The following is a 17,088-nucleotide window of genomic DNA, read 5'->3' as shown; positions in this document are numbered from 1 at the left end:
TGCTTTCTTACTTTTACTTATTTTACACTGTTTTCAACAGTTTAGAAATATATAAAAAACTTAAGCAGTAAATTATGTTTTGTTAAAAAAGCTGTTTATATTAGAAACAAAGCTTATAACAAGTAACACATTTTAGTTAACAAAATTAATTTTAGGCAATGAAAATGATTTTAGGTAGTGAAAGTGGACGATGAGACCCTGTTCCCTCTCACGCTCCGTGCCCACTCTTAGGGCACTGGCTCACCGTTAACTTATGTAACGTGACTGACACAGTGGTGGAGGGTACAGAGTGATGGTGGGATGTGTGGATTAAATTCCATTACCTCCACTTGTCAATGGAGGAAATAGGCTCAGAGGGATTAAACCATTTAAAAAAATTGTTCACTAGTTGAGGTCAGAGCAAATTCTCCTTTTTCCCAGGGCTCTTTCTACCATGAGACATATTCAGATAGTGATGTCATATTCCGGATATTGCTGGGGAAGTGCAAAAAGTGTTTCTCTGTCCCTAGTCACTAACAGTCCACAGCAGCACAATGGCTGGAAACTTTCCTCAGGTAAGCCATAAAGGTGAAAATATTTCCTCCTGGCACCATGCAGAATTTCCAGGCAGAGCCCAAACACAATCTATGCCTCAGAGGGAAAATGTCATGGGAGGAAGTTACAGAAACAAATGCAATGTTGTAATGGTATGAAGAATTAAGACATTTGTGAGGATAATAGAGTAGAAAAAGCATGGAAAGCAAAGCAACTGTAGTTCATTTTGAAGAATCATGAAAAGATGACCTTTTTCTTTTCCTCTGAGCAAATATTAAGAGGAATTCAAATAATGAATTCCAGACCCACACCAGACAAAATTCAGCTGTTTTAGTTTGTTTAATTATTACATTATCATAAGGCAAGTTCATTGAAATCCTGAATAGTAACCAGAAAGGCAAGTCATACCAAGCCACAGGTCTTCAAGTCTCCACCTCAGCAAAATATTGGAAAACCACCAACGAAAAATGATTTTTTAAGAAAAGTTTTATGGAGTATAGTTGATTTACAATGTTGTGTTAGTTTCAGGTGTATAGCAAAGTCAATCAGTTATACATATACATATATCCACTCTTTTTTTTTTTAGATTCTTTTCCCATATAGGCCATTACAGAGTACTGAGTAGAGTTCCCTGTGCTGTACAGTAGGTTCTTATTAGCTATCTGTTTTATATATAGTAGTGTATGTCAACCCCAATCTCCCAATTTTTCCCTCTCCCCCCAAAAAATGATTTTAAGTAATCTTATTTTCCTACTATGAAAACAAAACATCAATTAAGAATTTAGAAAACGTAGGAAAAGATAACCATTGTAATTGTTGTCATTTATGTAGTTCAGATATAAATATACATACACATATATAAATATATATGTATGTATTTCTGGAGAAATACATATGCATGGTGTGGGATGAAATATTTATATCTATATCATATCTATTTTCTATATATCTATCGCCATGTGATAATACAATAATTCACTAATGCTATTTTATTACCTGCTGTTTTCACTTAACATTCAGGGAACTTCTTTCTGATTCATTAAATAATTAAACATTCTTCTGCAATGTTACTTTTATGGCTAAAGAGTCAACAGGGAACTTATAATTAAGGTGTGGAAGTCAGTTTGCTTTAAAAACCTACTGCTTTGTGATTTTCATTTACTTTTTTATTGTCTCACTCTACCTGATGATTCTGATTTCTACATTCTGTAGATTCAGATTTTTATATTATATTTACTTAACACTAGCCTTTTTAAGAACTTTCTTCATCATTTCATCATATGGTTGATTTCCTCACAGTCCTCAAGGTAGGGACTAAAAAGAAAGCTTTGAGGTACAACATTTTTAGATATTTCATCATTTCAAAACACTTTCTTGTCCCTGATTATTTGTTCCACCTCTCCCAGGTGAATTATTACCACATTTCCAGATGAAAGGGGTAAAGAAATGCAGATATTAAGCATATGAAGGCCTGCTCAGCTGTAAGATGGATTATCAAATTCAAGTATTTATGAGCATTGCTCACCCTGAATTTTTCACCGAGTCTTTCACCCTTGTAACAACATTTCCTGTTAGTAACCACCTCTGTTGGCCTACAGCTTTTAATGCCTAGACATCTTACTTTCTTGACAGTTTTCCTTTTCATTATCAGATAGGCAGATCAATATGTTGATGAGTTTTGTTGATGAAAGCAAGAATTGAGCCTGTTTCCCCTGTGGTTTAAGGACTAATTTGCCTAAGGTGGGCCTTTTTAGTTTCCTTACTTTTTTTTCTCTTTAAACTTTTGATCTCAGTTGCTAATAGTGTGTTATTAATATTAATCCAGTTGTCTTCTTCTTCTTCTTTTTTTTTTTTTAATCCAGTTGTCTTCTTAATTAGCGCATGACATCAGGGGAATTCCATGTGTCTTCCACGTAAAGACTCAGTTAGATCCGAAGAGTTCAGTTCGTACAGATATTTTAAGATGACTGTCATATTGGTAATGAAGATAATATTAATAATGAAGATAATAACTAATATTTATTGAGTATCTACTTATGTGTCCAATAGTAAGCACTGTTTTGCAGATATTTTGTTATAGAAGACTTAAAACCTGCGTGAAAGTAGGGAGAGCACTGTAATGATTACCCGTTACCCAGCTTCAGTAACTGTCAACTTCTGGCCAGTCTTGTTTCATTGCCCTCTCGCCCACTTCTCTTCCTCCCTCACACCACAGTGTTTTGCAGTAAATTCCAGATATCGTTTTATTTTATCTGTATATATTTCAGAAGATAAGAACTCTCAGGGAGTATATACTCAAATTTATTTTTAATTTTTAAACTTTCTGTTAAATTATAACATACAGACAGAAAAATACATAAATCGTACGTGCGCAACTTGGTTAGTTTTTGCAGACTGAACCCATTGATATACCTAGAACATCGCCGGTGCCACAGAAGCCCCCGTTGTTCTCATTTCCAGTCGCGTCCCCACATCCCAAGGGTAACTTCCAGCACCCTAGATTAGTTTTGCCTGTTTTTGAACTCTGTATGCATGGAATCATGCAGTGTACTGTTTTGGGTCTGGCTGCTTTCATTTAACATTTTGTCCGAGAGATTTATCCGCATTTTTGCACGTCTGTCCTCATTGCTGTATAGCACACCATTGTCTGACTGTACCACAGTGTAGCCACTCAATTGCAGAAAGCATTTAGAGCGGGGGTCCCCAGCCCCCAGGCCACGGACAGCTACCGGACAAATGAGCGAAGCTTCACCTGCCGCTCCCCATCGCTCGCTCCCCATCGCTCGCGTTACCACCTGAACCAGCCCCCCACACCCCATCCGTGGAAAAATTGTCTTCCGTGAATCTGGTCCCTCGTGCCAAAAAGGGTTGGGGACCGCTGATTTAGAGAGTTTCTAGTGTTTGGCTATTATGAATAGTCTTACCTTCCTTTATTAATCGTATAGAGGAGGTAAAGGCGGGTTGGGTGAAATAAAGTAATTTGCTAAGTTCACACAGGTAATAAGTAATGGAGTCTGAATTCAAACTAGCTTTGCCTGACTTCCGACTCAGAGGTCTTAACCACTGTGCTTTCAAGGCAGCCCTTTTCAAAATTAACTATAAGTATCTGCATAGTGTGTATATACAAACCCATACGTTTGTGGGGAAAAGTACATTATTCTGCATGGCTCTGTGCCCAATCACTGGTTTTCCGATTCTGTGTCTATTTCTTGGAGAGTAAATGTCTCACTCCATTAAAAAAAAATTGTTAAAAGTCATCCATTACCATTAAGATTTAGAGTGTTGAGCAAGAGTGAGAGATGACTTTAGAATAGGAAAGGAAGAAGGAAATACACTCAGGCACATGTCATCTGACCCTTTCAAAAAATAAGATGCTTGTGAACCGTAAATGTATGCAGAATACGGTCTTATATAATAACTACCGGGGTTAAATTCTATTAACCTACTTTCAAGCACATAAACAGGGAAGTGGGGTTTTTAATAATAGTAAGTTATTATTATCTTATAACTTTTAAACCTAGTCTTGCCTCTCCTTTTTCTGAAACTGTTGGGAAAATAAATAATTTAGTTAAATATTTTATGAATAAATGTAGGTGTGACACCATTTTATTTGTAAATAGGACAAAGTAGTTATTCTATTATGAATATTTGTAGATAGTACAAAATACGTATTAGTACTACTTCTTTTAAAGTTTTGTAAAATCTAAATAGAAGTATAGCTAGATTAATAGAAAGTGTAAGTATTTGCAAATTGTAAAACCTGACTATAGCAAATATATCAAACTATCATTTTGATACCAAAGAACTAGCTAATGTATATCAACCCTTCCATCCCCATTGTTTTTTGTTTTTTGTTTTTTCTTGCTGTTGATTATGTCTTTGAGAAGTTTTGGTTGTGAATGCATAGTTCATAAACATTTTTGAATTGCTTATCAAATCATAGACCAAAATTATATTTTTAGAATGTAATTTTAGAATTTTGCTAAGCAGTGAACTCATTCATCATGCATTGTTTGTTTTAGAGAGAATACTGAACAGCTCATATCCTTTGCTTAAAAATAGATTTTTTTTTTTTTCCTGAAAGCAATTATCTTCTTTTCAGTCCAATTTTCTCTTTTCTGGTATTCAACAAGACTTCATTTCCAATAAGCTTTTATTTTACTATGCTGATCATGAAATTATGCCACTTTTTTTTCTATCTGCCTCAAAGCTGTGGAGTTTTAAGTGTATGTTTTTGCTCAGAGCATATATCTTCAGGTATAAAAAAGTCTATACATTTAGACTCTCAGTGACTGTGAAGAATAGGTTACTGTGACTAACATATGTAAGAGACAGTTATGTGGTTAAGAACACAAATTTTTGGAACCAGACTCCCTAGTTCAAATTCTGGCTCTGTCACTTACTAACATGTGACCTTGGTCAAGTTACTTAATATCTCTATGCTTCAGTTTTCTTGCCTGTAAAATGAGGGACAACAATAACACCGACCTCACTGGGTTATTGTTAGAATTAAGTGGGTTAGTACATGTCCAGCCCTTAGAACTCTGCCTAGCGTATAATATGTTACACAGGTATCTTTATTATTATCCAGAAATCTATTACTTTCCTTTGAAATTTAAAAATTTCAAAATAATTAATTTACAATCTAAGAATTTCTTTCTACAACTTTGAATATGCAGCTAATAATGACTGTCCAGAGAGCCTAGATTCATTTTCCGTAAGTTTACGGATAATATGCTCTAAAGTTTTCTTCATCTTTTCTTTCATCTTTTACATGTTCATTTGCTCATTCAATCATTCCTGTTTATTGAACACTTACTATGGTGCTTGATGAGTATTTAGTAAGGAACAAACAGGAAACATTCTGTGCTACCTGGGAGCTTACATTCCAGTCTTAAAGCCAGCCAATGTGCGGAACAGAGCAGGTCTGGAAACTCCCCTTGGACCTGGGCCCCCACCCCCTGCTGCCCTGAGCATCGCTTTGAAGTCAATGTCTATTTTTCTCTTCCCTGTATATATGAAATAACATAAACTTTTAACTTAAAAATCACTATGCCTCTTTAAATGAACAATGTGGTAAATTTTGGTCTTATAAACGGATACAGACATAGTGTGCCAACTCCCTTACAATTCATCTGCTTTTTCTCACTGATAACGTTAATCTGTCTTCTTATTAAAAAGTTTCATCGTGATCCATTCTTGAAGTTGGGAAATTCAGCTTTAGTTGTAAGTTTATCGGAGGTTCTCAGAATAATGCTCACACTTAAGGCGGGGAAAAGGATGCCGCTGAATGGTAATATATTAACAACATGTGTTGAAAAATTGGTTCCTTGTTGACTGTATACAAAACACAAATTTCTAATAGTTCTTAATGCACTACTTCCTCTGTGGATTATGTAGGAAATGCTTTTATCTGAATAATCATTCCCAGGGGGTGGGGGAAGCCTTCAAAATAAATTCACTTTATAGAGAGAGATGGAGAGTGTGTGTGTGTGTGTGTGTGTGTGTGAGAGAGAGAGAGAGAGCATGAGAGAATGAGAGAGACTGATGACTGTGGAGTACTGAGTCAGACCAGCACATATGCCTAGCCTGATTAAAGAACATAATTCGAAGGTAGCAATAGTATCTAATTATATGAGATACTTTGTATGCTGTTGCTTGTTACCACATTTTAGAAATAAACTAACAGCAATAATGAACAGCTAGTCCAAAGGTTAAAGAAAACAACGGTGGGGGACTAGGTTTTCGTTAAAGAAGAAAAAAAACCCCCACTAAAACCTCTAATTGTCTGGATAGTTAGGGAAGAAATAAATAACTATCACCCTCTCAATGGAATTACCTAGGCCCATAAAGGCAAAGTGGGTTATTTCCCCTCAGTCTTCTTTTTTTTTTTTTTTTTTTATACCTGGCTTCAGGACTTAATGAAGCTCAGGTTTTTTTTTTTAGAAGTAATGGATTTACTTTGTTTTATTTTTTTAACATCTTTATTGGCGTATAATTGCTTTACAATGGTGTGTTCGTTTCTGCTGTATAACAAAGTAAATCAGCTACACGAACACATATATCCCCATTTCTTCTCCCTCTTCTGTCTCCCTCCCTCCCACCCTATCCCCCACCTCCAGGTGGTCACAAAGCACCGACCTGATCAGAAGCTCAGGTTCTTGACGTCCCATCGCAGAAAGAATTCAGTGAGAGACAAAGTGATGGGTAAGAAGTGGATTTATTTGGAGAGATGCACACTCCACAGACAGAGTGTGGGCCATCTCAGAAGGTGAGAAAGGCCCTCAGTCTTCTTGACTTCGGCTAACATACTTCTCTGCTTCCTTTTGGACTGGAGACATCTATAAAATGAACTCTTAGGAGGGATGAAATGATACATTCCCCAAGTCCTCTTTAGGGAAGGGGGCGCTATTGCATGTGGGGTATGAGTGGGGTGTGGGCATTTTTCAAACAATTATCTCCCCACCCCACCCCCTTTGTAATTAAAAAAAAAAATTCTCCTAGTCACTCTGAACCATCTCACAGCCCTGTCACACACTTCCACTCCCTATCAGAACCCACTTTTTAGGGACTGTGGATAGATGGTCTCTAAAAGATCCAGTAGCGTTCTAGAAGAGTCAGTTTCTTATAAGAATGCTTTCATCTTTGTTTTCTTTTTTTGGAGTATAGTTGATAAGAATGCTTTCATCTTAATAGAAATCTGTTTTAAAAAATCAGCGTTGGCCCAGACCCAGAAGGGCTAAGAAGAATCTGAACAAATGCAAGTTTATATGTCAACAGTAGTAGAGAAATTAGAGGGAGGGGATGAATGCTGTTAGTGAAGTGGGTGGGTTGAGGGGAGCTGAGATGTTTTCTCATAGGTTGAGGTGTGGGATCAACTAACCTTGGAGGTAAGTGTCATTTCTTTAAAAAGAAAGACACACACACCCCTTGTGAAAAGTGGCAGCCTTTCCCAGACAGACATCAGGGTTCTCTAGCATATTAAGCCTCTTTTCGCAAGTACGCAACACTTAAAATATGCAATCTATGCCTTTACATGTCTCCTTGGTCCAACTTCAGTTTGCATGTCAAAAAAAGGGTATCATTAAAAACAGTATCTTTAAACTGACAAATTGATCTCAGGAAAGGGGTCAACATTTTTAGTGGTATTGGCAAGATTTTTGTCAGGGCAATATTCTAGTGTGTTAGCCAGTAATGGTGTGTGTTTTTGTGTGTGTGAGCACGTGTGTGCATGTGTGTCTCCCTTCCTACTTTGTGGCTAAAAGACACTCTCTCAGGTCCTCTTACTGTTAATTTCACATATGTAATTCGTAAGGGAGTCCTAAGAATAGTTTTAAGCACACTTTTTTTCATGATTCTTAATCTTGGAAGATTCGTACTATTTTGTGACATAGAATAAAGCAAATAAAAATATCTTGAGACATTCTTTATGTTGGAGTTCAGGGTAGAAGTGATCGCTCTCTGGTTTTGCAGATTGGAGGGTTAATGATGAGACAAAGCTGTCGACAACCAGAGGTGTCTGAAGTCCTGGTTTTCCTGGAGTGTTCTCCGTTTCTTGCTTTGAATGAATGACCTGAGTGAGAACGCTAAGGTTTTCCTTTCAAAAACATAATGTTATAGACATTCCTTTATGATAAACTTAACTTTAATAACAGTCAGGTATATAAGCTGGTTAAATCTGATATGCCAGGTATGAATGTAATCTAGCTACGAATGCAACACATCAATGTAAAAAGCTGCCTGGGAATGATCTCTTACTGTGAATTTTCCCAAGAGTTGTCATACAGTTTGAAAAGCCTTTTCTATTTAAGACCGTTTATCTGAGAAAGCCTAATTGAGAAGAGTATTGCATTGATAAATTGCTCTGCTCAAGGCAACTGCTGCTGTTTCTTTTCAGATTTTAAAACCTAGGTTCCAAATCACAATCTGCATTTAAGGGCTTCCAACAATAATTACCTCTGTGTAATGAGCAGCAGTCCTTAAAAGGGTCTGCCGTTTCCCCGCAATCTTTTACAGGGTGAGCAGAGCTGTATCCACTGATAACCCAGCTGCCGAGGAACTGAGCAGAGCCGGCTCCAAACTTCTCAGCTGTTGACAGGCTTGACTTGCTGAGAACACTGGTTAAATATAGCACACGCGAGCTCAGCTTCTCGACAAAGTCACTGCTCTGACAATGCTGTGAAGGGAGCAGAAGAGGAGAAACCTAATCTCAGAACCCAACACCTAGCAACAGTTGAAAAAACTTTTAAACAAAAGTCTGGGTGGGAGATATACAACAGCCTCCAGTTTCTGCTGATCGGGATTTCAGGGAGAAGAAGCTGCTTTCCCCTTCTCTCTACCCAGTTTCCTGCATGACTTCAGCTATTGGCTAGTCCTAGGAAAGAAAGTGGGAAAAGCTTTCTCCTCTGTATTCTTTTGGGCTGGATAGTTTTCCAGAACTCCAGTCTCTCTTGGGCTGTGGGGCAAGCCACTGGGTTCTTCCAAGGATAAGCTACCTCCATAAAGGACGTACCTTTGGTTAGACGAGCTGCCAGTCAGGTAAGACCAAAATACACAGCTACTTACTCTCTTAAGAAATTTCTGTTTCCACAAGAAGAGAGCTCTCTCCGATTCTGTGTTCTCTGTTTCCTTTGATTCTCACTGTTCCACCATGTGACAACACGTTTAGGAATTATGACGATCACTGGGAATTCTTTTTAAGGAATCAGAAAGGCATCTCTTTCTCAGAATTATCCGATTGTTTTCTAAACACAAAGGTTGTAACGATGCTTTAATAGTGATCAATATATTTCTGCCAAGTTATCATTTTCTGGCAGGTAACAGAAATACGACAAAGGACAACTTCACAGTCCTTTCACAATGAGGATGGCTAACCAATGGAAGGGATATTTTCCCTAGAAGCAAAATAACTTTCATATAATGAAACTAGCTGAGCAGCTTGTGTGGTAAATGAGAGGCAAGTCCTGCGTGGTGTTTGTGTTGCTGTGCTTTTGACTGGCTGGCTTCTCCTTTGCCGGATTCTCTGATTACACTGGTATACCTTGTGCTGGTTCTGACCTCGTTACATTACAGTCACCCCGGGTGCTTCTCACTAGGCACAAGATATGCCTGGTTTCAGATCACTGCTTTTGCAGTTGTTGAATAGTATTCAGGAGAATACTATTTTGTGTGTTTTTTTTTAAAAAGACATTGAGTAATTGCTTGTATATAGATGAGACAGATTCTGATTTTTAAAACTCAAATTGAATGTATTAGAAAAAATTCTTTCTTAAGTTGCACGTATGTGTGTATGAATGTGTTCACCATAGTGTGAAGGAAATCCTCCTTTTGTCTGTTGTATTGTCTCCCCTTCCGTGAGTTTCCATGCTGTTTTATCAGAATTGCTTAGCGTGATCAATATCACACTGAATCTGACAAAACTTATGGCTGCACATTGGTGACGTGGTTAGTATTGGTAACTCGTGTCTGTAGTTGGGTTGGATTTGTGTAAGAAGTTTGTTCCTCTAAGTGGACATGATAATTTGAAAAAATATTCTAAACTAAGGATAATTTCAAAGAAGATACAAATGCACATTTTAAAAGAAATTATTTGAGTCTATTTTGTCAACTTAGAGAAGTATTTTACCCCAAACCAGTTTTGAACAAATTGTTGACAAGAATGTATCAACTCTTTCAGTAAATGTCCTTATTTTAAGAAAAACTAATTAAAGCTTATATATCATATGCTCAGAAAAATGAAATAGTACATACATTTCAGTACATATTATATTTCATGATTCTGATTGCATGATTAGTTTACAAAGTAAATGCAGCTAATCATGTATAATGAATGTAACAGTGCAAAATGCACTCTGGTAAACTTGGTATCAGAGAATGAAACTTCTGGTGCTTTAGTGGAGATGAAGTATCTTTGTCTTTAAAGAGTTTCAAAAAGTCTGAACTAAATGCTTTACATTTTTCTTGTTTTTATCTTAGGAAGGGTCACATTGTTGGCTTACAAATGTCTGTGTAAAGCCAAAATCTGCCATTCGTAGATTTCGGAGGCATGTAGTTTCTTTTGGAGTTAGTGGAACAGTGTGAGGATAGCTGAGTACAGCATTTGGCCCTGGGTGAAACCATGTTTCCTGATGGATTGATTTTTGAGTATCATTGTCTTCATGACTGTAAGTTTACCCTTGAGAATCAAAAATAGCTCAGGTTAGAGCACGTGCTTTCCTCCAGTTTGTGAACAATCAACTGTGCAGGTTGTGTTCTCTCATTCACTCAGGCTCACGTCTGTGTTATTTTGACCCTTGACCATAAGAGAGCCCGTTGCCGTTTCTCCCACCACCCCAAGGTCTGTCCCCTTCATCCTTGGTCTGGATTATAACAGGGCTGCTCCCCTTCCACCCCTCGTTGCCATCCAGACCACCTTGCCCATGACCATGGGGTTAATTTTCTTATGCTTGTCTCTCCTACTCCTCACTTATCTTTTGCAACTAGTCGCTGCCAAACAAACACCTAGGCTGGGTATTTTGAGAACCTTCCATCATCTGGCATGTACTTAACTTTTCCAGTCTCAGCTCCCACTACTCGACAACAAGTGTGTCCCTCTGCTTCAGATGGTTCAGATTTTGGGCCCTTCTCCAAACACCTACATGCTGCATATTTCAATGCTCCACCTCTGCCCCTTTCATTCCCTCCTGCCTGGAACACTTTTCCTCCTCTCTCCTGTAGAGACTTTGTCCACTGTTCAAAACCCAGATCAGTGGCTCCCGCTTTCACAATGATTTCCCAGACCATACCATTTAGAAGTGATTCCTTCTTAGCTTGGGCTGTTTGGTGCTCTGTTAGAATTAGGGTCCTTTGGAGCAGGGTTTACTTCTTTAAATTCAGAACAATTTTATGAAGGCGACCAGGTACAAAGCATTATCCTAAGCATCCCTTGGCCCTGGAGCGGTTCGGCCCCATGTACCTTGTGGATGTTCTATGAACATTTTTGGCTCTGGATTTCTAATGATGAACATGTGAGAAAGTATAGGTAAGGATAAAATCAAGACAAGCAACTATAAGTGTGGCTAATAGCTTTTTATCTCAAAACTTTCTCAAGGAAGGTCTTCATAGTTTTACCGAGTACAGAAAAATTACAAGTAATTGTGACCACGCTCGTGTACTTGATTGTGGAGACGATGTACCTCTTGGGAATGAAATAGGAAGGTTGATATATAAAGACTATATATATATATATATATAATATATATATAAAGACTATATATATATATATATATTTATATTTATATTTATTTATATATGCATCTCCTGTGTATACACCTAGAGCTCTAAATACTATAAGTCGTATACTTTTATCATCTTCTGGTACCAGATTCTATTTATAGTTACCTTTGGTACTATACATTTAAATCATGGTTCTTTCCATTTGTGGGTCATCATGGATTAAAATCTGGCCTTGAACATTAAAATATTGAAGTATCATGCTTACCCCTTTTTATTTTTCCCTAAATATTATGAAAAGAGACATTTCTCAGTTTTATTTTAAATCACTCCTGAAACCTGTAGCCTTACTGTGTGAGAGAAAGCATGAATCATGATTTTGAACTAATTTTCTTCCGCGTTCACCAAAAGAAAAGAATTCTCTTTACACTTTAAGATGGCCAAGGAGGTTAAAATTACTCTTTTAAATGAGTGTTCACCAAGAATCACTATGGGATTTTTCCCAAAGAAATTTATGAGATATTTAATATATCCATTTAGCAATGATTTCCCAGTGGTTATAATTTTTACTTATTCTTTAGAAGTGACACTTTGTGGTACAATACACATTCTCAACTAATGCTAATTGTCTGTTTTGGAAGATGAGCATTTCTTCACAAAACAGTTGCCCTAAGAAACAAGATTTTTACAGGGCTTGTTTAATTGACATCTTCACTGATTTGTCCCCTCTCTAACACGTGGGTTTTAAAACAGCAGCACCATGGGAAGTGAAGGGATGAGCTTAGCCTGAGATCTATTTCAGCAGACAGGTTTAAGAGAAAAAAAAGGCTGGTAACAGCTTATTAGAAAAATAATATCTAAAAGCCCGCAACATACATTTGTTTATACGTTAATTATTTTAAAGATATGTAGCAGTAGAATGAAAGATAAGCTAATAAAATGTGTTTTGCTTCCTTATATCTGAGCTGGATGTGTCGTTCAGATGGAGGAGGCAGGAAAAGCTAATTGCATAGGCAAGTCAGACGGCCTGAATTCAGGTTTCAGCTCACTACGACCCCGGGCAAAGTACCCTCTGTACCTCAGCTTCCTCACCTCTAAAATGACGGGAATAATACTAGCTTCCTCATAGAGTTGTTTTGAGGATTAAACGAGTTGATAAAACTTAACAGTTGCCCAATAGACTTTTCAATAATTTTATGCTATTCTTGCTTTCTTAGTACACCTTAAATATAGTTACCTGTTTAGTTTAATCTTTGTTGCACACAAAAATCTTCGATACAGACGGTTTGTAAAATCAGGTTCATAGATCATAGGAAAGGCAGAAGAATGTATTGTTTAAATGTGGAATCCTGTCAGGGACATACTTTGCTGCTGTGTACTCCAAGCAGACACAGTTTGAGCTCCAGCCAATAATCTAGTATGGAATTTATGTTTCAATCCCTCCGTTATCACTCAGCAGTGTGCTGTCTTATAGAATTATTACTAAAAAGGCCAAGAAATCACCCACAGCATAGACCGTTCCATGGTTTCTATATTTGCACTTGGAGATAAAGTGTGTTTATACGTAGTGCTTGGGTATCTCTTTTATAGCCGACTACGCTGGGAGACTTCCTCTTCCAAGGAGGGACATATTATTAAATTTATCATTCTTTATTTCTTCCCTTAGATGTTTTGTTTTGTTTTACTAACCTAGTAACAGATAAAAATGAAAAGACCAAAAAAGGTCGTCTCACACTAGCTTCAACCTCACCAAATACAAGTGAATTCTTGCTACTCATTGCCCTTGATCCTAATCATTCCTCTTAAACATGGCAAGAAAGTATATTCCAAGGCAAAAAAAAGAGGGTTACCTCATAAAGATGTATGAGTATATTATGGGGTGCTCACTATTCTGTATATTTAACTTAACAAAAATATATGAAGCACTCAAAAGTGGAGAAGTTTCTTAGTAACTTCTACTAGCTTATGCAGGGCACTCACAGTTTAGACCTGTCCATTTTGCTTTATTTTTCACAATTGAAAGGATGAGTTTCTAAAAGATAAGGCAAACTGAATTTCAGAATGATCATTCTCTAACGAAGACCTTGTTTTAGAAAGAAAGAAAGAAGAAAGGAAGGAAAGAAAAGAAAGAAAAGAAGAAAAGAATTGTCCTGGCTTTATAGAATACATTATAAAGGTTCTAGGGCAAAAATATGGGAACCTCAGGAAAATATTTTGGATTATGTTCTTCTTTTTTCCTTAAATGGTCAGTCCTACTCTTTAGCTAATCAGAGAAGAGAAAAGGCTGCAGGCAGAATACAACTTTCCCCATGGCAGTAGCTGAGGCAGTGTAATTTCAAAGGCTAGGCAGCGAGTTTTGTAAGAACTTAGCATAAGGAAAGTCCAAAATGAATTGGGCAGCTCCAGTTGGCTGTTGACCAGCTGATTGCAGAACTTGAGAAACTCCCAGCAAAGAGATGAAGAAATACGATATTAACCAGCATTCCAGTCCCTGAGAGCTTTGTTTAAGCCACAGCAGCACTGGAAAGTCAAAAGAAGGTTGGCGTTGCGTTTCCTTTTTGGGAAGTGGTGTCAATGTTCATAATATTGTGTGATTTATGTGTTTCTGAGGTCTGTGAAAGACAGACTTTAAAAAGAATTTTTAAAGCTAATGCAGAATTTATCTCAAGTGGTCTGACTTTCATTGAACCCTTAAGGTTCAGGGATTTTTCTGTTTTTGCTTTTTTGCTTAGATGCTGTCACCTACCTCCTTCACCAAAACATAGATGAAAACAATTGTTGCTTCACTGGCCAAGGACTTTATATGTCTACACTTGAAAACAGTCTCTTTTTTTTTTTTTGCTTTTTCAATAATTGTAATTGCAATCTTTGAATCTTTCCAAGTTACTTTGAAGAAGTGAATTATCTGCTGCTTATCTTTGTAAGGAAAAGGTGAAAGAAAGCCATGAAATGGACATATCAGAGTTGGCAAAATGCATTCTTTAAAAAATGATTTGCTACAGATTTAAAGCCAAAAGGCAATTTGATTGAAAACAGTAGACTGCTGACATCACCAAGACAATCAAATTACTGCCAACGTGCCTTGTTTATATAAAAGATCTTTGCAAAAATAAGGTCCCCCCCCGACACACACATGAGTCATAGGCGATACAGTAATAGGGATAAGTGGACTTTATTTCTCTTTATATGTCTTTAATATACTTATGTCTTAAGTAACTCCTTTTAGGGCCTGCTTCTTTGACTGAGGTACAACAGGAAAGGAAGAGGCATTGATGAGTTCATAATGCTATTTCAGTGTGGCAGCCTAAGTACATGAGGAAATGACACCCCGGGCCTGTATTTGGGGCCTTGCAGTTACTGTGACGACAGCACACACTAATGGAAAACAAAGATGCTCTGCTTGCCAGCACAAGCCAGGAAGAGTTTTGCCAGCTCAGATTTTTCCTAGTCATTCTATAAGTCTTGAAATGTGACACTTGAGATATTCAAGGCTCTTTGTGTTTCATGAACTGTTTAGTGAGTGACGCATGCTTCAAGGGCAGCCTGGAATTTGGACGAGGGAGGGGCCTTTACATATAAGCTTAACTTTCACATGCTGTCTTGATAGATCTCATCCTCTGGTTTGGACACCGCCAGACCAACTGCTTTGGTCACAGCCTGTTGTTTGGTCCTTAAGGAAGGCAGCTGCTTTGGTAGAATTCACTCCTCGGGGACCCCTCAACTTTGGTGACAAATCCCCACCTTCCATATTCTGTTCATTCCATAGATCGTTGCCCACCATGCCAGGTGTTCCTACTAGTGACTGGGAAATCTGAATCCCAATTCTTATATAGTGATATAATAGATAATATAATGATAATAACAGCTACATATAATATAGATTATCTACTTAATGTATGCATCATAGAGCTATGCATAATTATTTAGGATATATACGTGATGCCAATAATAGCATATACTGGAGATTTTTCTGTGCCAGGCACTGTGAATGATTTTATTTACTTCTCATAACAACCCGATGAGGCACTATTTTTTTTTAATCTCTTGCTTTATGGATTAGAAAAATGAGGTTTATAGATGATAAGTAACTTGCTCAGTGGTAGACTTGAGATTCTAACCCAGGCAATTTGATCTTATTTAGCCCATATTTTCACCACTTTGTTGTAATGCAGGCAGTTGTTCAAGGAGGACCTCTACCTAGGTGACTGTGAGACGTTTTGGTGAAAGGTGTCGAATGTGACCCTGCAGTCTGAAAAGATACACTAAGAGCAAAGAACAAAGAGATTTGGGGTCAAAAGGCCAGTGGGGCTCTTCTCCAGGGTCCTGAAGTGGAGCCAGGAGCTGCAATGGCCTGCGGAGCTGGGCGACCCAGGAAGAGCTAGGCCTGGGGCCCTGGAACACGGAAGCTCTTCTTCCACAGTGGTGGATGGCACAGCGTGGTTCTCGGCTTCTACACTGCCGAGACGATTCTCTGGAGAAGGAAGACTTGGAGCATTTGAATTTATGATCTATTATGGGTGCTATTGTAGCCAGATCCTTTGATGCCATTGGGGGTTTTGGTCTGTTGTTTCTCCTGTTGACAAGTTAGAACTCCCCCTTCTATTGTAATGAAATGCTCTGCAGATCTCTGCCTTGGTCATGAGCATTCCGTTTGTTAAGTGGTTCAAGAGAGAGTCCTGCAACATACTTATTCCAGCTGTTGGTAGCAATAATTCTGGAAGAAGCCTTTGGTGGTGTGTGTAAGTTTGTTGGGGGAGGTACTGAGGAAAGGGACAGAAAGTCTCATTCTGTATAAGAGCCCTTATTGACTCCCAATGACTTTGTTTAGGGAGTGAGTTGTCAACCTAACAGCATGTTTTTCCTTCTGAAAAACAGAGCTGGCTGTAGTTTAAGGAAAATTACCTGATACTGTTCAGCCAGTGGTTTGCTACAGTGGAGCAATGGCATGAGATATTTTATTATTCTATTTAATTCTTTTCTCTTTATTAAAACCCGAGTCATCTCCAATGATGCCAAAAATCTGACCATCTGGATATAATTGGAATTTTTTGAGTTTCTATTTACTTGTATGACACTTAACTTTTGTACTACCTGAAGTAAAAGGAGAGCAGTTCTAATACAATTTTGATGGAGCAGATAATGCTTTGCTTTTTCTTACGCCAGTGGCCATAAATACTCTGCTTTTCCTGTATATCAAATATCCCAGGTGGTAGGATTTAATATCCCAGGAAGGTGAATGTTTCACGTGAAATAAACACATAGCAGAATGAATCTCTACCTTCTGAGAAATTCTATTCTATGAATTACAAACAGCATCTTGTCACAACTGTGTAGCACACCCCA

At 37.7% G+C, this 17,088-nt stretch overlaps 1 protein-coding gene across 2 annotated transcripts in view; it reads left to right on the top strand.

Moving 5' to 3' along the window:
• The window catches only part of FILIP1 (filamin A interacting protein 1), a 266,678-nt gene that overhangs the window by 62,827 nt on the left and 186,763 nt on the right, over positions 1–17,088 (top strand). The window contains exon 1 of one of the 2 annotated variants that reach the window (XM_068551634.1): positions 8,677–9,072. The exons of the other annotated variant lie outside the window; for it this stretch is intronic. The gene's annotated coding sequence lies outside the window, so the exon portion shown is untranslated. Of the gene's footprint in view, positions 1–8,676; positions 9,073–17,088 lie in introns of those variants that run through there. 2 annotated transcript variants of the gene reach the window in all.

Source organism: Eschrichtius robustus, chromosome 9, assembly GCF_028021215.1.
Source record: "Eschrichtius robustus isolate mEscRob2 chromosome 9, mEscRob2.pri, whole genome shotgun sequence".
Classification (NCBI taxonomy): Eukaryota; Metazoa; Chordata; class Mammalia; order Artiodactyla; family Eschrichtiidae; genus Eschrichtius; species Eschrichtius robustus.
The sequence above is the reverse complement of the archived record's forward strand: the minus strand, read 5'-3'. Positions and strand labels throughout refer to the sequence as shown.